Consider the following 18,583-nt stretch of genomic DNA (forward strand, 5'->3'; position numbering starts at 1 on the left):
AACCTATTTAAAGTGTATGCACAAATAACTAATAAATAAAGAAACGAAGAAATATCTCTCGGTAATTTCCTGAACCATATTTTACTTCCGGCTAATAATGTTGAATGAAATAAAAACGAAGAAATATATGTCGTTTTGTGATGACAGTCATCAAAAGTAAACGGTGAATTCACTCGGTTTATTCGGTTCGGCTCGGTTCACTCGGTTTAAAGAAAAAGCGATAATGTCGACATGTTGCCATCTGTCATGTTGGGCGGTGTATGATACATGTTGGGTGGTGTATGATACATATTGGGCGGTTGTTGGCGGTTGGGCGGTGGGCGGTGATATGGTGTATTTTTAAAAATATATTTCTGCATTTTCCCGCGTTGCTGACACCGAGTCCAAAACCATCGATAAAAATGAAATCAGATGGTGAGTTAGATTGGAGATCAAGGCGTGAGAGACTCAATGGCCTTGAAGTTACAGGCCTTTGAGAATTCATTTCGTTCTATAAACGGCAACTTTCATCGGATTTTCTTCCCGTTATTTTTTCAACCGAGTCTAAAACTATGTTAGCGACTGTGAAAAATGAAATGATATATCGAATTTGATTTGAAATAAAACTGGGAGAGAGAGCAAGACACCACGGGCCTACAAAACAGGCCTCAAAGCTATGCGAGTTAATAAAATGGTGAATATTTGTTTATATGAAGCGAAGCCTCTCCCAGAATGGGTGGAGCTATGGGTGGAGCTACTCTGCAAACCGAGTAAGCCACACCCCAGACAGACGCCCAACAGACAGACACAGATTCATCTACGGCTATTATAATATAGATATACAGTCACGTGAAAAAGTAAGTACACCCCATGTAAAGTTTTGGCTTTTTCAACATATTTCAACATACAGCTATTTGATCTTCATTTCAACAATATTGACAGATAAAGGTGATATAATATAACAAATATCATGAAACATTTACATTTTGTAGTCCATTGTATAATTTAAATAAACATAAATGCAAATTTCGCATGTGGAAAAAGTAAGTACACCCTTGGCTCTAATAGGTGGTATTGCCCCCTTTGGCAGAAACAACCTCAAGTAGGCGTTTCTTATAACTGTCTACCAGTCTCTGACATCGACTGGGAGAAATTTTGGCCCACTCCTCCATGCAGAATTCTTTCAGCTGTGCGATGTTTGAGGGGTTTCTTGCATGCACAGCTCGTTTCAAATCCCCCCACAACATCTCGATGGGATTTACATCCGGGGTTTGACTTGGCCATTCCAGAAACCTCCATTTCTTTATTTTCAGCCATTCCTTGGTGGATTTACTGGTATGTTTAGGGTCATTGTCATGTTGCAAGGTCCACCTTCGGTTGAGCTTCAACTTTCCGACAGATGGCCTCACATTATCCTCAATCACCCTCTGGTACAATGAAGAATTCATAGTGGATTCTATGATGGTGAGCTGCCCAGGCCCTGATGCAGCAAAGCTGCCCCAAACCATAATATTTCCACCACCATGCTTTTCAGTTGGTATCAGGTTCTTGTGGTCAAATGCTGTCTTTGGTTTTCGCTAAACATGTCTTCTGGTACTGTGGCCAAATAGCTCTACCTTTGACTCATCTGTCCAGAGCACATTGTTCCAGAAGTGCTGGTCTTTGCCTAGGTGTTCATTGGCAAACTTTAGTCTTGCCCTGATGTTCTTTCTGGACAGCAAAGGTTCCTCCTGGCACACCTCCCATGGAGATCAAATTTATGCAGCCTCTTTCTAATGGTAGAAAGCCTGGCGTTGGCTTAGCGGGCAGGGTGCCGGCTTGGGATCCTAGGATCCTGGGTTCGAATCCCGGTCGATCGCTGAATTAACACCAGGGGGGTTGACTCAGCCTGTCATCCTTCCGAGGTCGGCAAATTGAGTACCAGCTTGCTGGGATGAATGATCACGGTGTGTACCCCGATTAAGAGAGGCACACTGTATCCCTGCGCATCGTAAGAGCGTGACCAAGGGTTGGCGTCAGGAAGGGCATCCGGCCATAAAAACATTGCCTCAAACAGGGAACCATGATTGTCATGGGGCCCGCAAGGATAAACCCCGCTTTAGCGGGGAAAAATGGCCTTAAAACGATCATTCATTCATTCATATTATATTCTTTCTAATGGTAGACTCGTGCACTTCAACATCAACAGTGGCAAGGGCTACATGTCGGTCCCGTGATGACATTCTGGGGTTCTTAGAGACTTCTTTCAGCATCTTGCGGTCTGATCTCGGGCTGAACTTGCTGGGGCTGTCTGGCCTGAACAAGTTGGCAGTTGTTTGGAATCTTCTCCACTTGTAGATGATCTTCCGGACAGTCGAATGATTGATTTCAAATTGTTTGGAGATCTTTTTAAATCCCTTCCCAGACTCGTAGGCATCTATAACCTTCTTTCTGAAGGCCTCAGAGAGCTCTTTTGATCTAGGCATGTTGACGCCGCACACTTCAACAACAAAGAGCAAACCAAACTAAATGTCTGAGGTTTAAATAAGACAGGTTCCTCCAAGATCCTCTCTAACAATGTTCTAATCATTTGCACCTGAGCTGGCGCACCTGATTCTAATATTAGGTATTTGCAGTAGTGATAAATGTAGGGGTGTACTTACTTTTTCCACATGCGAAATTTGCATTTATGTTTATTTAAATTATACAATGGACTACAAAATGTAAATGTTTCATGATATTTGTTATATTATATCACCTTTATCTATCAATATTGTTGAAATGAAGATCAAACAGCTGTATGTTGAAATATGTTGAAAAAGTCAAAACTTTACATGGGGTGTACTTACTTTTTCACGTGACTGTACATATATATATATATACATATATATATATATATATATATATATATATATATATATATATATATATATATATATACATATATATATATATATATATATATATATACATATATATATATATACATATATATATATATATATATATATATATATATATACATATATATATATATATATATATATATATATATATATATATATATCTATATATATATATATATAGATATATATATATATATATATATAGATATATATATATATATAGATATATAGATATATAGATATATAGATATATATATATATATATATATATATATATATATATATATATATATATATATATATATATATATATATATATGTATATATATATATATATATATATATATATATATATATATATATATATATATATATATATATATATATATATATATAGATATATATATATATATATATATATATAAAAATATATATATCAATATTGATAGATCTATCTATATATAGATATATATATATATCAATATTGATAGATCTATCTATATATAGATCTATCTATATATAGATCTATCAATATTGATATATATATATATATATATATATATATATATATATATATATATATATATACTGTATATATATATACTGTATATATATATACTAGTGGGGTCACCCGTGGGAATCCCACGGGCATGGATGTGTGTGACATTTGGACATCTTGATTTAGATGCTGCACATTAAATTTTACAAAATGGTTACTGGCAATTCATCAGATCCAGAAATGGTGTTATGAACACAATTTATTTATTTCACATAATATGTGACCCCTCACTCCTCTCCACCTGACACTCCTCCTCTCTCCACCCTCACGCCTCTCCAATCCCACGCTTCCTCACACTGCCCTCCAATACCTCCTCACACTCCTCTCCAATACTCCCTCACACTCCTCTCCAATCCCTCACACCCCTCTCCAATCCCTCAGACTCTTCTCCAATCCCTCACACTCCCCTCCAATCCCTCACACTCCTCTCCAATCCCTCACACTCCTCTCCAATTCCTCACTCTCCTCTCCAATCCCTCACACTCCTCTCCAATCCCACCTCACTCTCCTCTCCAATCGCTCCTCACTCGCCTCTCCAATTGCTCCTCACTCCCCTCTCCAATCGCTCCTCACTCGCCTCTCCAATTGCTCCCCACTCCCCTCTCCAACCCCACTCCTCTCCTCTCCAACCCCTCGCTGGAATGAATGCCAGTTTAAACAGGATTACCTTTACTTCCGTATAATAATGATGAATGAAATAATAACGAAGAAATATCTGTCGGCAATTTCCCGTCTGTGGCGATACGTGAACAAAGCTATGCTCCTCTCACCACATTATTGTGACGACATATAAATTAAATATTTAATCGTGACGATTGTCATCAAATGGAAAAGTCCGCCAAGAATTTTTAATATATCTTGCCATTTTCCCGTCTGTTATTTTAGGCGGTGTATGACCGACCGTGCTGCGATTTTTTAAAACTATAGTGGGATCACCCATGGAAATCCCACGGGCATGGACGTGTGTGACATTTCAACATATTGAGTTCGATGCTGCACATTCATTTTTACAAAATGGTTACTGGCAATTCATCAGATCCAGAAATGGTGTAATGAACACAATTTATTTATTTCACATAATATGTGACCCCTCACTCCTCTCCACCTGACACTCTCCTCTCTCCACCCTTACGACTCTCCAAACCCACTCCTCCTCACACGCCTCTCCAAACCCACTCCTCCTCACACTCCTCTCCAATACCTCCTCACACTACTCTCCAATACCTCCTCACACTACTCTCCAATACCTCCTCACACTACTCTCCAATACCTCCTCACACTCCTCTCCAATACCTCCTCTCAAGTCACGCCTCACTCGCCTTTCCAATCGCTCCTCACTCGCCTCTCCAATCGCTCCTCACTCTCCTCTCCAATCGGCATTTCCCCATCTCCTTTCTCTCGTTTTTCTCCCGTCTCGTTCTTTTTCTTGCTGCATCCTGTTCAAGTTTGCATTGACGTTCGTCGACGGACTCGTTCACCCATCTCATTCGTTTTCTTGCTGCATCCTGTTCAAGTCTGCGTTCTTCATCGATCGTCTCATTCATTTTGGAAATGGTAGTTTCCACGCAACGCATGAATTGTCACGATCCTCAAGAGGAAGTGTCTTGTAATCATCAAATGACAAATGGCAAGTAAATTACATTGTGAAAATTAAAGATTTCAAATAAACCTATTTAAAGTGTATGGCTGTATGCTCACATAACTAATAAAAAAAAAACGAAGAAATATCTCTCGGTAATTTCCTGAAACATATTTTACTTCCGGATAATAATGTTGAATGAAATAAGAACGAAGAAATATATGTCGTTTTTGTGACGACTGTCATCAAAAGTAAAAGTAATATATCTTAACGGAAAAGAAAAAGCGAATTTATAATATATGTCGACATTTTCTCGACTTATTTTAGGCGGTGTATTTTCGTGCATCATCGTGGCGCGATTTTTATAAATATATCTCGGCAATTTCCCGTGTGTGCATGAATGTTCTCAATTATTTCTGACACCGAGTCTAAAACCATCGATAAAAATTAAATCAGATGGTGAATTCGAGATAAAATCATGAGGGTGACTCAATGAATGGGCTTTATTTTACCGGTCTTTGAGAAATCATTTCGTTCTATAAACGGAAACTTTCATGGGATTCTCTTCCCGTTTTTTTTCAACCGAGTCTAAAACGATGTTAGCGACTGTTAAAAATGAAATGATATATCGAATTGGAGTTGAAATAAACCTGTGTGAGAGAGAAAGACAGCACGGGCCTAACTAAACAGGCCTCAAAGCTATTCGAGTTAATAAAATGGTGGATATTTGTTTACATGAAGCCTCTCCAAGAATAGGTGAAGCTACTCTGTAAACAGAGTAAGCCACACCCCCGGACAGACAGACAGACAGACAGACAGAATAACCGTAGCCTATTATAATATGTGTGTATGTATATATATACTGAAACGCAAAAGAAACTTACCACCTTTGAAACCTTTAAATATCAACAATAACACTGCGTGTAGTAAATGTGTGAACTTATTTGTGGACAATAGTGTCCTCACTGTCAGACAAAATGTTCATGGATGGTCACTTGAACCTTCAATGGTCACTTCATAGCACAGCTGTTGAACAGCCGTTTTGACTGTCAGTGATTAGCTAAGGGGTACGGGATGATTTTAATGAGCTGCACGTGATGTCTTGATATTGGCTTTAAAAAGGCCAGTGCAAAATGGGCATTTCAATCAACATGCCACGATTGTCAAGGGATCAACGGCAGCGTGCCCTGGGCATGCTGCAAGGCGGACTGAGCTACCATGAGGTTTGTTCTACAGTACAGAACAGAACAGGGTGCAATGTCAGTCCCCTTTCAATGGCGTGTGTGGCCACCATTGTTTTGGATACAGGCAGTGCATCGTCGGCGTATACTGCCCACCAGTCTTTGGATGGATTGCTGCTGGATTCTGTCCCACTCAGTCCTCAATGTCTGAAGCAGCTCTGCCCGTGTCCGGGCCCTGCCAACTACGCGTCTCCCAAGCTCATCCCACAGGTGCTCTATGGGATTCAGGTCAGGGGAGAGCGCAGGCCACTGCATGGTGTTGATGTTCTCGCCTTGGAGAAATGTCGTGGTAAAGCGAGCAGCATGGGGACGAGCATTGTCATGCTGAAAGGTTCTCAGTTCTGGGTGGTCTAGCAGGAATGGCAGCAGATGAGGTCGCAGGATGTTATCCACATACCAATGGGCGTTAAGATTCCCATCCACAACCACCAGTGGCGTCCTGTACCGGCCTGATATGGCGGCCCACACCATCACACTTGGGCCACCCCACCTGTTGGCTTGACGCACGCAACAATCGGCACATCGCTCGCCAGTTCTTCTCCAGACACGCTCACGCCCATCAGGACTGTCCACACAGAACCTTGACTCATCGCTGAAAGCGACCTCGTTCCACTGCGCCAAGGTCCACCGCTGATGCTGCTGGCACCATCTCTGTCGGTTGCGGCGATGGGCAGCCGTCATCACGGGGCCTCTGTATGGTCTTCTGGCAGTCAGACCATAGTCATGCAGTCGTCTTCGTGCAGTATCATTGGAGATCCGTGGGTTTGCACACCCCGGAGTTTCTGCCGCAGTGCGGGATGCTGGACGGAATCGATCCCGCAGGTGACTTCAGACCATCTGCCTGTCCTGCCTTGCAGTGGTGACTCTTGGCCTCCCTGATCGAGGTCTGTCATCTGCAGAGTTGTGGAGGGTGTCTCTGTCCACCAGGGCCGATATCGTCTGGTGTGAACAGCCAAGGCGACGTGCCACCTCACGGTAGCTCAGTCCGCCTTGCAGCATGCCCAGGGCACGCTGCCGTTGATCCCTTGACAATCGTGGCATGTTGATTGAAATGCCCATTTTGCACTGGCCTTTTTAAAGCCAATATCAAGACATCACGTGCAGCTCATTAAAATCATCCCGTACTCCTTGGCTAATCACTGACAGTCAAAACGGCTGTTCAACAGCTGTGCTATGAAGTGACCATTGAAGGTTCAAGTGACCATCCGTGACCGTTTTGTCTGACAGTGAGGACACTATTGTCCACAAATAAGTTCACACATTTAATACATGCAGTGTTATTGTTGATATTTAAAGGTTTCAAAGGTGGTAAGTTTCTTTTGCGTTTCAGTATATATATGTGTGTGTGTGTGCTTGTGTGTGTGTGTGTGTGTGTGTGCGTGTTCGAGTGCGTGCGTTTGTGTGCGTTTGTGAGTATGCGTGTGTGTGTGTGTGTGTGTGTGTGTGTGTGTGTGTGTGTGTGTGTGTGTGTGTGTGTGTGTGCATGTGTGTGTGTGTGTGTGTGTGTATTTATGCGTGTGAATGTGTTTATACGTGTGAATGTGTTTATGCATGTGAATGTGTGTGTGTGTGTGTGTGTGTGTGTGTGTGTGTGTGTGTGTGTGTGTGTGTGTGTGCATGTGTGTGTGTGTGTGCATGTGTGTGTACGTGTGGGTGTGTGTGTGTGTGTGTGTGTGTGTGTGTGTGTGTGTGTGTGTGTGTGCATGTGTGTGTGTGTGCGTGCGTGTGTGTGTGCGTGCGTGTGTGTGTGTGTGTGTGTGTATGCATGTGTTTGTGAGTGAGTGTGTGTGTGTGTGTGTGTGTGTGTGTGTGTGTGCATGTGTGTGTGCTTGTACCACATGTGTTTAGGCTGTTAGTGAAGGCCTTTCACAACCTCTGTAGTTCAACAAGTGCATCGTACTAGTCCGCATTGATGGTCTTGTCTTGTGGGATACTAGCAGGAGTACCCGGCGTTGCGGAGGGGGGGGGGGGGTAGGGGGGGAGGAGGAGGGGAAGGGAGAAGGCAGGAGAGGGAGGGGTGAGGAAGGGAGTGGGGGAACTGACAGAGGGAGGGGTGCAAGGGGTGAGGGGAGAGGGAGGGGTAAGATATACTACATATACATATTTTTGGGGGGCAGGTGGGTGGCTTAGACAGGCCCCTCCGTTTTGGGGGTGGGGGGATGAGAAGGAGAAAAAACTTACCCATGTAAAGAGTGCTTTAACCTCAGTGTTTCACAGGTAAAAAAGAAAATGGTAATACCCTCTGCCACCATCACTGGGTGACGCTACGTGGTACACATTTACATAGAGAATTTACGCCCCTCTCCCAATCCCCCACACCCCCGAATGAGGCTGCGGCCACATAGCCTATGTTGCCCCCCCAGACAAAGTTGTATTTGTATTTGTACCCCGAGTAAAGTACTTAAGCGTTTCTAGCTGGAGTACCCGGCGTTTCTCAAGAGCAAAAGAAACATCAACATATTTGAAATGAGGGTAAATATAATGGAAAAGCAATTATATCCAAATCAGGATCCATCACAAATGTAAAATCATCATTTCACCTTTTATTTGAATATATGCTGGTGAATGTGCCGTTCATCACGTTTCTGAGTTAAGTATGATGACGTTCAGAAAGAAGAGGAAGCCCTCCTACCAACTTCGTACATTGTTTGATTTATTTGTGTTCAAATGTTTTTGAATGGTTTTGTATTTATTTATGCGAATGTGTACTTGTATATCAATGTCATTAATCAAAAAGGCAAAGGCACGAAAGAGTGATTTTTAAAAAGATCTAAAAAAACGAACTTTTTTTACAAAAAAAAGTTTGTTTTTTGCCTAAAACACTCCCAGGCATGCACTGATGAACCTCTGAAAGTTTGACGAAGATCCGTTCAGCCATCTGTGATAACAATGGTGACAGACAGACAGACCAACGGCTCTCTTCTACAGTCACGTGAAAAAGTAAGTACACCCCATGTAAAGTTTTGACTTTTTCAACATATTTCAACATACAGATTACAGCTATTTGATCATTTCAACAATATTGATAGATAAAGGTGATATAATATAACAAATATCATGAAACATTTACCTTTTGTAGTCCACTGTATAATTTAAATAAACATAAATGCAAATTTCGCAGTGGAAAAAGTAAGTACACACTTGGCTCTAATAGGTGGTATTGCCCCCTTTGGCATAAACAACCTCAAGTAGGCGTTTCTTATAACTGTCTACCAGTCTCTAACATCCACTGGGAGAAATTTTTGCCCACTCCTCCATGCAGAATTATTTCAGCTGTGCGATGTGTTTGAGGGGTTTCTTGCATGCACAGCTCGTTTCAAATCCCCCCATAACATCTTGATGTGATTTAGATCTGGGCTTTGACTTGGCCCTTCCAGAACCCTCCATTTCTTTCCTTTCAGCCATTCCTTGGTGGATTTACTGGTATGTTTAGGGTCATTGTCATGTTGCAAGGTCCACCTTCGGTTGAGCTTCAACTTTCCGACAGATGGCCTCACACTATCCTCAAGCACCCTCTGGTACAATGAAGAATTCATAGTGGATTCTAAGATGGTGAGCTGCCCAGGCCCTGATGCAGCAAAGCTGCCCCAAACCATAATATTTCCACCACAATGCTTTACAGTTGGTATCAGGTTCTTGTGGTCAAATGCTGTCTTTGGTTTTCGCCAAACATGTCTTCTTAGTCTGGGATCCGAGGCCTGGAAATGTGTAAAAAAGTGATTTTGAAGTGACACCCCTGCTATAAAATGTTTGACCCCTAGATCATGTCTGTGGGGGTGTTATCCACCAGAAAAGTGACTTTAGCAAGGTAGTTTGGATTGCGCGAATTCTGTAAGGACGTTTTTTAACTTGGGGCGTCAACTGTAAAAAAGCAAGAAATTTAGGGGTAGGGGAAATTCAATTGACCATATATTCCATAATACAGGGGTGAGTGCATCAAATTACCACTCATTCTTTTTGTTATAAATGTGGCTTTTATATGAAACATGATTCAACGTGATTCGACCATCCATGAGGTCAGCAGAGGTCAAAAGGTCACGGAAAGTGGGTTAAGCTGGAAATTTAGCTCCTTTATCAAATAATTCACATATGTATATGTCACAATATGTTCCTTGCATCCCTCTACTGTTTCTGGCCTATATTGATCGTAATAGTGATGGTTTACTGTGGTGGTTGATGCTTTTCATATTTTGTGTGGTGCTAGGGATTATTATGCTACATTTGTTTCAGCAACTTGCTTCACTCTTGCTGATCTTTATGATTACCATCGATCTTCAGCCTTAAACTTCCATTCAGAGACACAAGATGGTGGTAGTTTTGATGCTACAACAAATATAATTTATCAGTACACATTTGAGGGAGAAGGAAGTGGGGAGGTAGTGGGGGCAGTGCCCCTTAAGAAAACCAGGAAACTGACTATCAGTGAACCAGACAAATTCGTTCCAGTAAGTAGTAAACTGACACTGAAGGACAGAAGACAGGCTAGGTCATTACGTGATATTGAACTTCCTCATGATGACAAGGGGGAAGCCTGCTTTCTAGCTGACAAGAACATCGTTTGGTTCCTACTGAGGATGTATCCAACACAGTTGATGACGGGTGAAAACGACAAGGACACTGGTAGCCTGACATGGAGCAGCTTCTTTGAATACAGATCTGGGCAACATGCAGAGAAAACAAAGATTGGTTATGGACCATTGCGTCCACAAAACCCAACCAACGCAGATGTAGTCCAGACCTCATTGGACTACTTTGTCTCCTTGAGTCTTAAGATGGGTCAGGCTAAGACGGTGGTGACTTGTGACCAGGCGATATATGACATAGTAAAGGGGTTGTTTAGGAAGGAATTGGAAAAGTACAAAGATGTTATTGTTCGACTGGAGGATTCCATATTGCCCAGAACTTCTTGGGATCTATTGGATTTTTCATAATGGAGAGTGGCATAGAGGACATTCTGGTTTCTAGTGATATCTGTGGTCGAGGTACAGCCAATAAAGTCATGGCAGGAAAAGATGATTATAAGATGGTCCGTTATCATTCATGGTTGAGTGAGGCATTGTTCATGCTGAAGTGGGAGGCATTTGAGAAATGGCTGTTGTTCGAGAAGAATGAGGAGACACTTTCTTTGCTTTCGTCTCTGCTTGAAAGTCTTAGAAATGCCTTTGACAGGAAAGAGAAGGACGAATTTGCTGCACTCATGAAGGAAGTCATGAAATGCCTAGAGTCACTGGAGTCGCTCTGGGGAGATTTTGAGAAGGGATTAGGAGTGACAGCCCATCTTTGGAGCATGTACATAGACATAGGGCTTATCCTAAGGCGTGTTACATCCATGCTGAGAGCTGGGCTGTGGCAACAGCACTTACAAGAGGTACAGAATATGCTACCCTATACCATTGCTTCCGGCCATAGTAAATACATGTCCTGCCTTCCGATCTATCTCAGTGAGATGCAAAAGCTTCCAGAAACAGCACCAGAAGTGCACGAGGAGTTTGCAGCTGGCAAATTCACAGTTCACCAGACTGCAGGAGACTTTAATGGTGTGTGGACAGACCTTGCCCTTGAACAGACCTACAATAGGGAAGGCAAAACAAGCCTCTTTAAGGGTATAACACAGTCTGAATCAGCACGAGAAAAGTACATCAAGGCTCTACCGTTCATGACCTCTGTCTCTGAAAGTGTAAAACAGATGGCACACATGGCCTCGCCGCAATCTGACCACCACGAGAAGCTGAGGAAAGACGACATGGAAGCCGTGTTGCAGATCAAACGGACCGTGGAAGAGAAGATGCAAAACCCATTCGATCCTTCACTTGCGACAGATAAACTAATGAACATATCCACAGGTCAGATTCTTGCAGCAACTACCCTGGTAGATGCCAAACGTCGAGGCTTGGAGGCAATGGATGCTGCCACGACGACGAATGCAGACAAGATTGTCCAACCAAAGATAGAAACATTCGCTACGCATCTGAAGAAAAGTAAGAAAAAGATGGACACTGTGAAAGAAGTCATCAGAGAGGAGAGTGCAGTGACAAGGGCAACTTTGTTTCGCACAGGACCTGAGTGATGAGGCACGGACTGAGGCATTTTGTTACGAATGGCTTGAGTACCCTCCCTCGTTGTTTGAGCCAGAGAAGAATGGATTTTCCATGCGGAAAGGTTGCAAATCCAACTATCTATCCACTCTACAGGCAGAGGTTGCCGAGTCATGGGAACCATTAAAAGAGTTGCCTCCTTCTGCATCTGATGCAGTTTATGTAGTCGATGCAATGGCATTCATCCAGCGGTTCAACACACTTGGTTCGAGTACATTTGACCAACTTCAGGAAAGGTACAGGAACAAACTCTTGAACATGAAACCCAGACATTGCACTGAAGTGCATTTCGTGGGCGATCAATATGATTTTGGGTTAAAGAGTCTAAAAGGGGATGAACGCCAGAGACGGGAGTCAAATACCAACTTGCCAGAGTTTGTTCCAACGGACATCATGAAAATCCCTGATTGGAACACATTCCTGTCAAACCCTTGTCACAAGACCAATCTGCTGTCGTATCTTGCTTCACGTTGGTCCCAGGAGGCATCCTGGCCTGATGGCTTCTGCCTGGTCCTTGGGGTCAACGCCCAGGCAACTCGTGTGACGCAGACGGAACATACCAATGTTGATGAGCTGTACTGCCCTAACCACGAGGAGGCGGACACCAGAATCTTTGCTCACATTGCTAGCTGTGACAACAGCGTAGTTGTCATTCAGGCTACAGATACAGATATCATCGTCTTGTCAATGTATCATTTCCCTCGGTTGACAAACGTTGTTGAGTTATGGGTGAAAAAGGATGATCTGTTCCTCCCCATCCATGACTTGGTGAATGAGTTGGCCAAAGCAGTTGGAAAGGACGTATTGGCACTCACAGACACACTGCTCATCTCCTACATTCTGTCAGGTTGTGATTCGGTGAGCTATCCTTTCAAACGGGGTAAGAAGAGAGCAGTGAAAGTCGTACTCCAGCATGTTCACAAACAGCCAGCGTTGTCCAATTTCATCCGACATGAATCCGGACCTTCTGCACATGATCAGGTGATAACTGAAGCACGAAGCTTCTTTTGTGATCTCTACGGCAAGCCAGGGTATTCATCCCTGGATAAGCTCCGCGCCCACTTGTTTGCATCTAGCAAACTAGATCTGCGCTCCCTTCCTCCAACAGAAGATGCTTTTCACTTCCACGTTCTCAGGAGCCTTTGTCAGATCAGCTTATACAAGCAAGCTTCACTCAGCAATCCAGTGCTTCTTCCACCTGAAGAGTATGGCAGGAGTGTGGATGGTGACAGGTTAATTCCTGTCATGAAGAGCAAGCCATCAAAGCCTTCTGCTGCGAAGTTGAAGTTCTGCAAATGTAAGAAGAAACCGAACTGCCTGAGGAATTGCCCTTGTGCGAAAGCTGGAGTACCATGCATCATTGCATGTGCCTGCAATGGCGACAGAGAAAAATGTGGACGGCTTCTGACTGATGACGGTGATGATGATGAGTAAATAAAGGTAATGACACTTTTCCAGACAGTATGTGGTATGACTTGTCGTTTTAAAACATGTTGAAGAGTACCGTGCAAATATATAGTGTGAATACCCGATTTTGGTGATTTTCTTTAAAGTTATGCAAATCTAAAGTGACATACATGCCAGTAAGTTAAGTTCAGTCGGGGCATTTCTTTCCCAAAAACATCAGAGGGGTACAAACAACATATTTTGGGTGTAAAAGTTTGGCTATATTGAGCTTGAAGTAGGAAAAATGTGATTTTATTTACTAAAGGAGCTAAACTTTTAGCTTAACCCACTTTCCGTGACCTTTTGACCTCTGCTGACCTCATGAATGGTCCAATCACGTTGAATCATGTTTCATATAAAAGCCAACTTTATAACAAAAAGAATGAGTGGTAATTTGTTGCACTCACCCTTGTATTATGGGATATATGGTCAATTGAATTTCCCCTACCCCTAAATTTCTTGCTTTTTTAAAGTTGACGCCCCAACTTAAAAAACGTCCCTACAGAATTCGCGCAATCCAAACTACCTTGCTAACGTCACTTTTCTGGTGGCTAACACCCCCACAGACATGATCTAGGGGTCAAACATTTTATAGCAGGGGTGTCACTTCAAAATCAAATTTTGAGGTCTCGGATCCCAGACTATCTGGTACTGTGGCCAAATAGCTCTACCTTTGACTCATCTGTCCAGAGCACATTGTTCCAGAAGTGCTGGTCTTTGCCTCGGTGTTCATTGGCAAACTTTAGTCTTGCCCCGTTGTTCTTTCTGGACAGCAAAGATTTTCTCCTGGCACACCTCCCATGTAGATCAAATTTGTGCAGCCTCTTTCTTATGGTAGACTCATGCACTTTGACATCAACAGTGGCAAGAGCTACCTGTAGGTCCCGTGATGACATTCTGGGGGTCTTAGAGACTTATTTCAGCATCTTGCGGTCTGCTCTCGGGCTGAACTTGCTGGGGCGGCCTGGCCTGAACAAGTTGGCAGTTGTTTGGAATCTACTCCACTTGTAGATGATCTTCTGGACAGTCGAATGATCGATTTCAAATTGTTTGGAGATCTTTTTAAATCCCTTGCCTGACTCGTAGGCATCTATAACCTTCTTTCTGAAGGCCTCAGAGAGCTCTTTTGATCTAGGCATGGTGGCGCCGCACACTTCAACAACAAAGAGCAACCCAAACTAAATGTCTGAGGTTTAAGTAAGACAGGTTCCTCCAAGATCCTCTCTAATGATATTCTAATCATTTGAACCTGAGCTGGTGCACCTGATTCTAATTTTAGGTATTTGAAGTCGTGATAAATGTCTATGTCGGGGTGTACTTACTTTTTCCACATGCGAAATTTGCATTTATGTTTATTTAAATTATACAATGGACTACAAAATGTAAATGTTTCATGATATTTGTTATATTATATCACCTTTATCTATCAATATTGTTGAAATGAAGATCAAATAGCTGTATGTTGAAATATGTTGAAAAAGTCAAAACTTTACATGGGGTGTACTTACTTTTTCACGTGACTGTATAGTGGACTAGCAGAAGTACCCAGCATTGCCGGGTGGGGGAGGGGGAGGGGGCGGTGGGAATGGGAGGGGGAGGGGGAGGGGAGGGGTGAAGGGGAAGGGGAAGGGGAGGGGAGGGGGGAAGAGGAGGAGAGGGGAAGAGGATGGGAGGGGAAGAGGAGGGAGAGGGAAGGGGAGGGGAGGGGGGATGGGGGGAATGGGGTGAAGGGGAGGGGGAGGGGGGAAGGGGGGGAATGGGGTGAAGGGGAGGGGAGGGGGGAGGCAGGAAAGGAAGGGGAGTGGCTCACGTTTCTGAGTGAATGTGGCTCACGTTTCTAAGTGAATGTGGCTCACGTTTCTGAGTTGAGTGTGATGCCGATCAGGAAGAAGAAGCCATATTACCAACTTCGTACGCTTCCGGAATCGTTTGATTTATCTGTGTTCAAATGTCTGGTGATTGTTTTGTATTTATTTATGCGAATGTGTACTTGTATATAACTGTCATTCATTTTAAAATGCTTCAGCACTATCGAGCGATTTTTTTTTTAAACTCAAAAAAAACATTATTTTTTTTTGACCTAAAACACTCCCAGGCACTCACTGATGAACCTCTGAAAGTTTGATGAAGATCTGTTCATCAGTCATCTCTGAATAAAACGCGGGCACAGAAAAACTGGACAGACACACACACACACACACACACACACACACACACACACACACACACACACACACACACACACACACACACACACACACACACACACACACACACACACACACACACACACAACTCGCGTTTATATATATATATATATACAGACTTGGCATTTAATATGGAATATTTTTTTTGTGGGGGTGTACTTACTTTTCAAGATGTCTTAGAACCAAAAGTTCATTGGAATTATGTTGAAATTATTCTAGATTTTGTTAATGTGACCTTTAAAAGAAACAAAAACCACATTTGACATTTCGAAACAAATAAATTGATCCTTGAAAGTGATGTAAACTGATATCGAACTCAATTCATGGACAGTACTGTGTTAAACTTCTGTACGTTTTCCAGAAGTATCTCTTTATTTTGCACATTAGCCAAAATTGTTTTTAACAAAAACAAAAGTTAAATTACGACTGGGATTATGGACAGTAAGATTACAGTTCAGTACTTCGTGTAACCCCCACGAGCATTCAGAAGAGCACGTACACGTTGAGGCATGCTGTTCACAAGATTTGCCAAGGTTTGGACAGGAATCGCTTGCCATGCAGTGACAATAGCCTGCTGCAATTCACGCACAGAGGTCGGCTGCTGGTCCAAGTGGTCGATTTGACGCGTTAATTCTGCCCACAAGTTCTCTATGGGATTCATATCCGGGGACATGGCAGGCCACTCCATATGCTCTACACCACGGTCAGCAAGAAAGTGTTGGATGATGCGAGCACAATGAGGCCATGCATTGTCATCTTGGAAGACAAAGTTTCCTCGAAAGGCTGCACGAGCAAATGGAAGCAATGTTTCTTCCAGAATGGCCCTGTACTTGAAATGGTTAAGGTTTCCATTCAGAACAACCAGGTCAGTTTTTCCCCCTGCATGAAAAGCAGCCCAAACGGTCACCCCACCACCTCCAGCTTGGACTCTTGGCACTACACAATCTTTGTTGTAGGCTTCTTACCCTTGTCTGCGCACTCGGACGCGGCCATCTTGACGATAGACCAGAAATCTAGACTCGTCACTGAAGATCACATGATTCCAGTGTCCTGGCTGCCATTGACGGTGCTCTCTGGCCCACTGCAATCGGCGCTGGCGGTGTTGTCTGGTCAGGCGTGGCTTTCTCAGGGGACGCCTGGCACGATAGCCTGCTTGAACCAGTCGTTGGTTGACTAGCCTTCTGGATACAGGCACATTTGTCAGTTGCTGCCACTCATCCTTAAGCCGATTAGCTGACTTGGTACGGCCATTGCGGACTAACCGGTGCAGCTGGCGATCATGCCTCCTTGTGGTGCTGCGGGGACGTCCTGGCCTCGGTATTGGAGTAGGGACACCCCTCTGAGCATTTCGTTTCAGGATCTTTGACACCTGACCTTGAGTGATGCCATACTGCCGAGCAATAGCACGCTGTTTCATGCCGTAATTTCGTAAAGCCACCACTCCATGACAAACAGCATTGTCGAGTTGACGGTCCATATCCAGAGGAAGCGGCAATAACTTTTGGAGACATGCAGCAGTTGTTTTCCACTAATACAGAACGCAACAACCCTTGTATACCCGACTGTGAAGCCAATCATCAAATGCACCTGTCCGTACATTTTGCCACGCCACCTGTGATATAATCCTGTTGTTGACTTCTTGCTGCGACAGACAATCAGTGACATGGTTCTTTCAACAAATAAATCACCAAAGTGTAAAAGAAACTCACCGGATTGATATACTGAGTTAAGAAAGTAAACCCAAGTCAAGAAGAAAAAAAAATTCCATATTAAATGCCAAGTCTGTAGATAATAATGAATGATAAATCATTCCTTCACTGTCTCACAAACACAGTGGCTGAGCCTATGACCTTTCCATCTGACAACTTCCTCTTCAGCTTCTGAGGAAGCAAATAATGTGAGCTTCCATCATATTCTCTGTTGTTTGGTGTCTGGATCAGAGAGATGAACCCTGGACTCATATTGAGTCGCACTCATGAAATTGTATGCGTTTGCTTGAAACTGCTCAACAAGTTACCTGGAAACATAAAGTAAAGCTTGTAAAGTGTGCTGACTTCTCGTAATGAGCAGCCAACGCAATGGACACCTGTCGTTCTGAAACCTTTTCCATGCCCAATTTGTCAGTGAGGATGGAGTGCATTGACCCAGTTCTGATACCCAATGTCTCAGCCAAGTGCCTGGTTGTTAATCTGCTGTCAAGAGATACTGTCTTCTACCGACTCCTCTCCGGCCTTGCTCCTCCTGGGCTCTGTCCCCCAAATATTCCTACAGGTCGCACAAGAACTGCCTGCAACCCTCTTATGGTTACAAACTCCCTCACTCTCTTCAATCCCACTCCACCCTCCAGGTCTTTAAAACAGCTGTTCACCACCATCTCTTATCTTCCCCCATCCAAAACCTTGATCTTTTCTACCCCCGCTAATTTCACCCCAAATCCACTTTTTTGAAATACCAACTTCTTCCTGGAAGTCCTTGGTATCCTTGTGTTTATACTTCTCCCACCCCCCCTCCTCCCTTCCCACGCCGCCTCCACCCCAAGCCCTCTCCCTCCCACACATTCCCGATGTCCCTGCTCTCAAATGTTGTGTTTAT

The sequence above is a fragment of the Myxine glutinosa genome, chromosome 2 (genome assembly GCF_964187855.1).
Source record: "Myxine glutinosa chromosome 2, kmMyxGlut1.1, whole genome shotgun sequence".
NCBI classification, from domain to species: Eukaryota; Metazoa; Chordata; class Myxini; order Myxiniformes; family Myxinidae; genus Myxine; species Myxine glutinosa.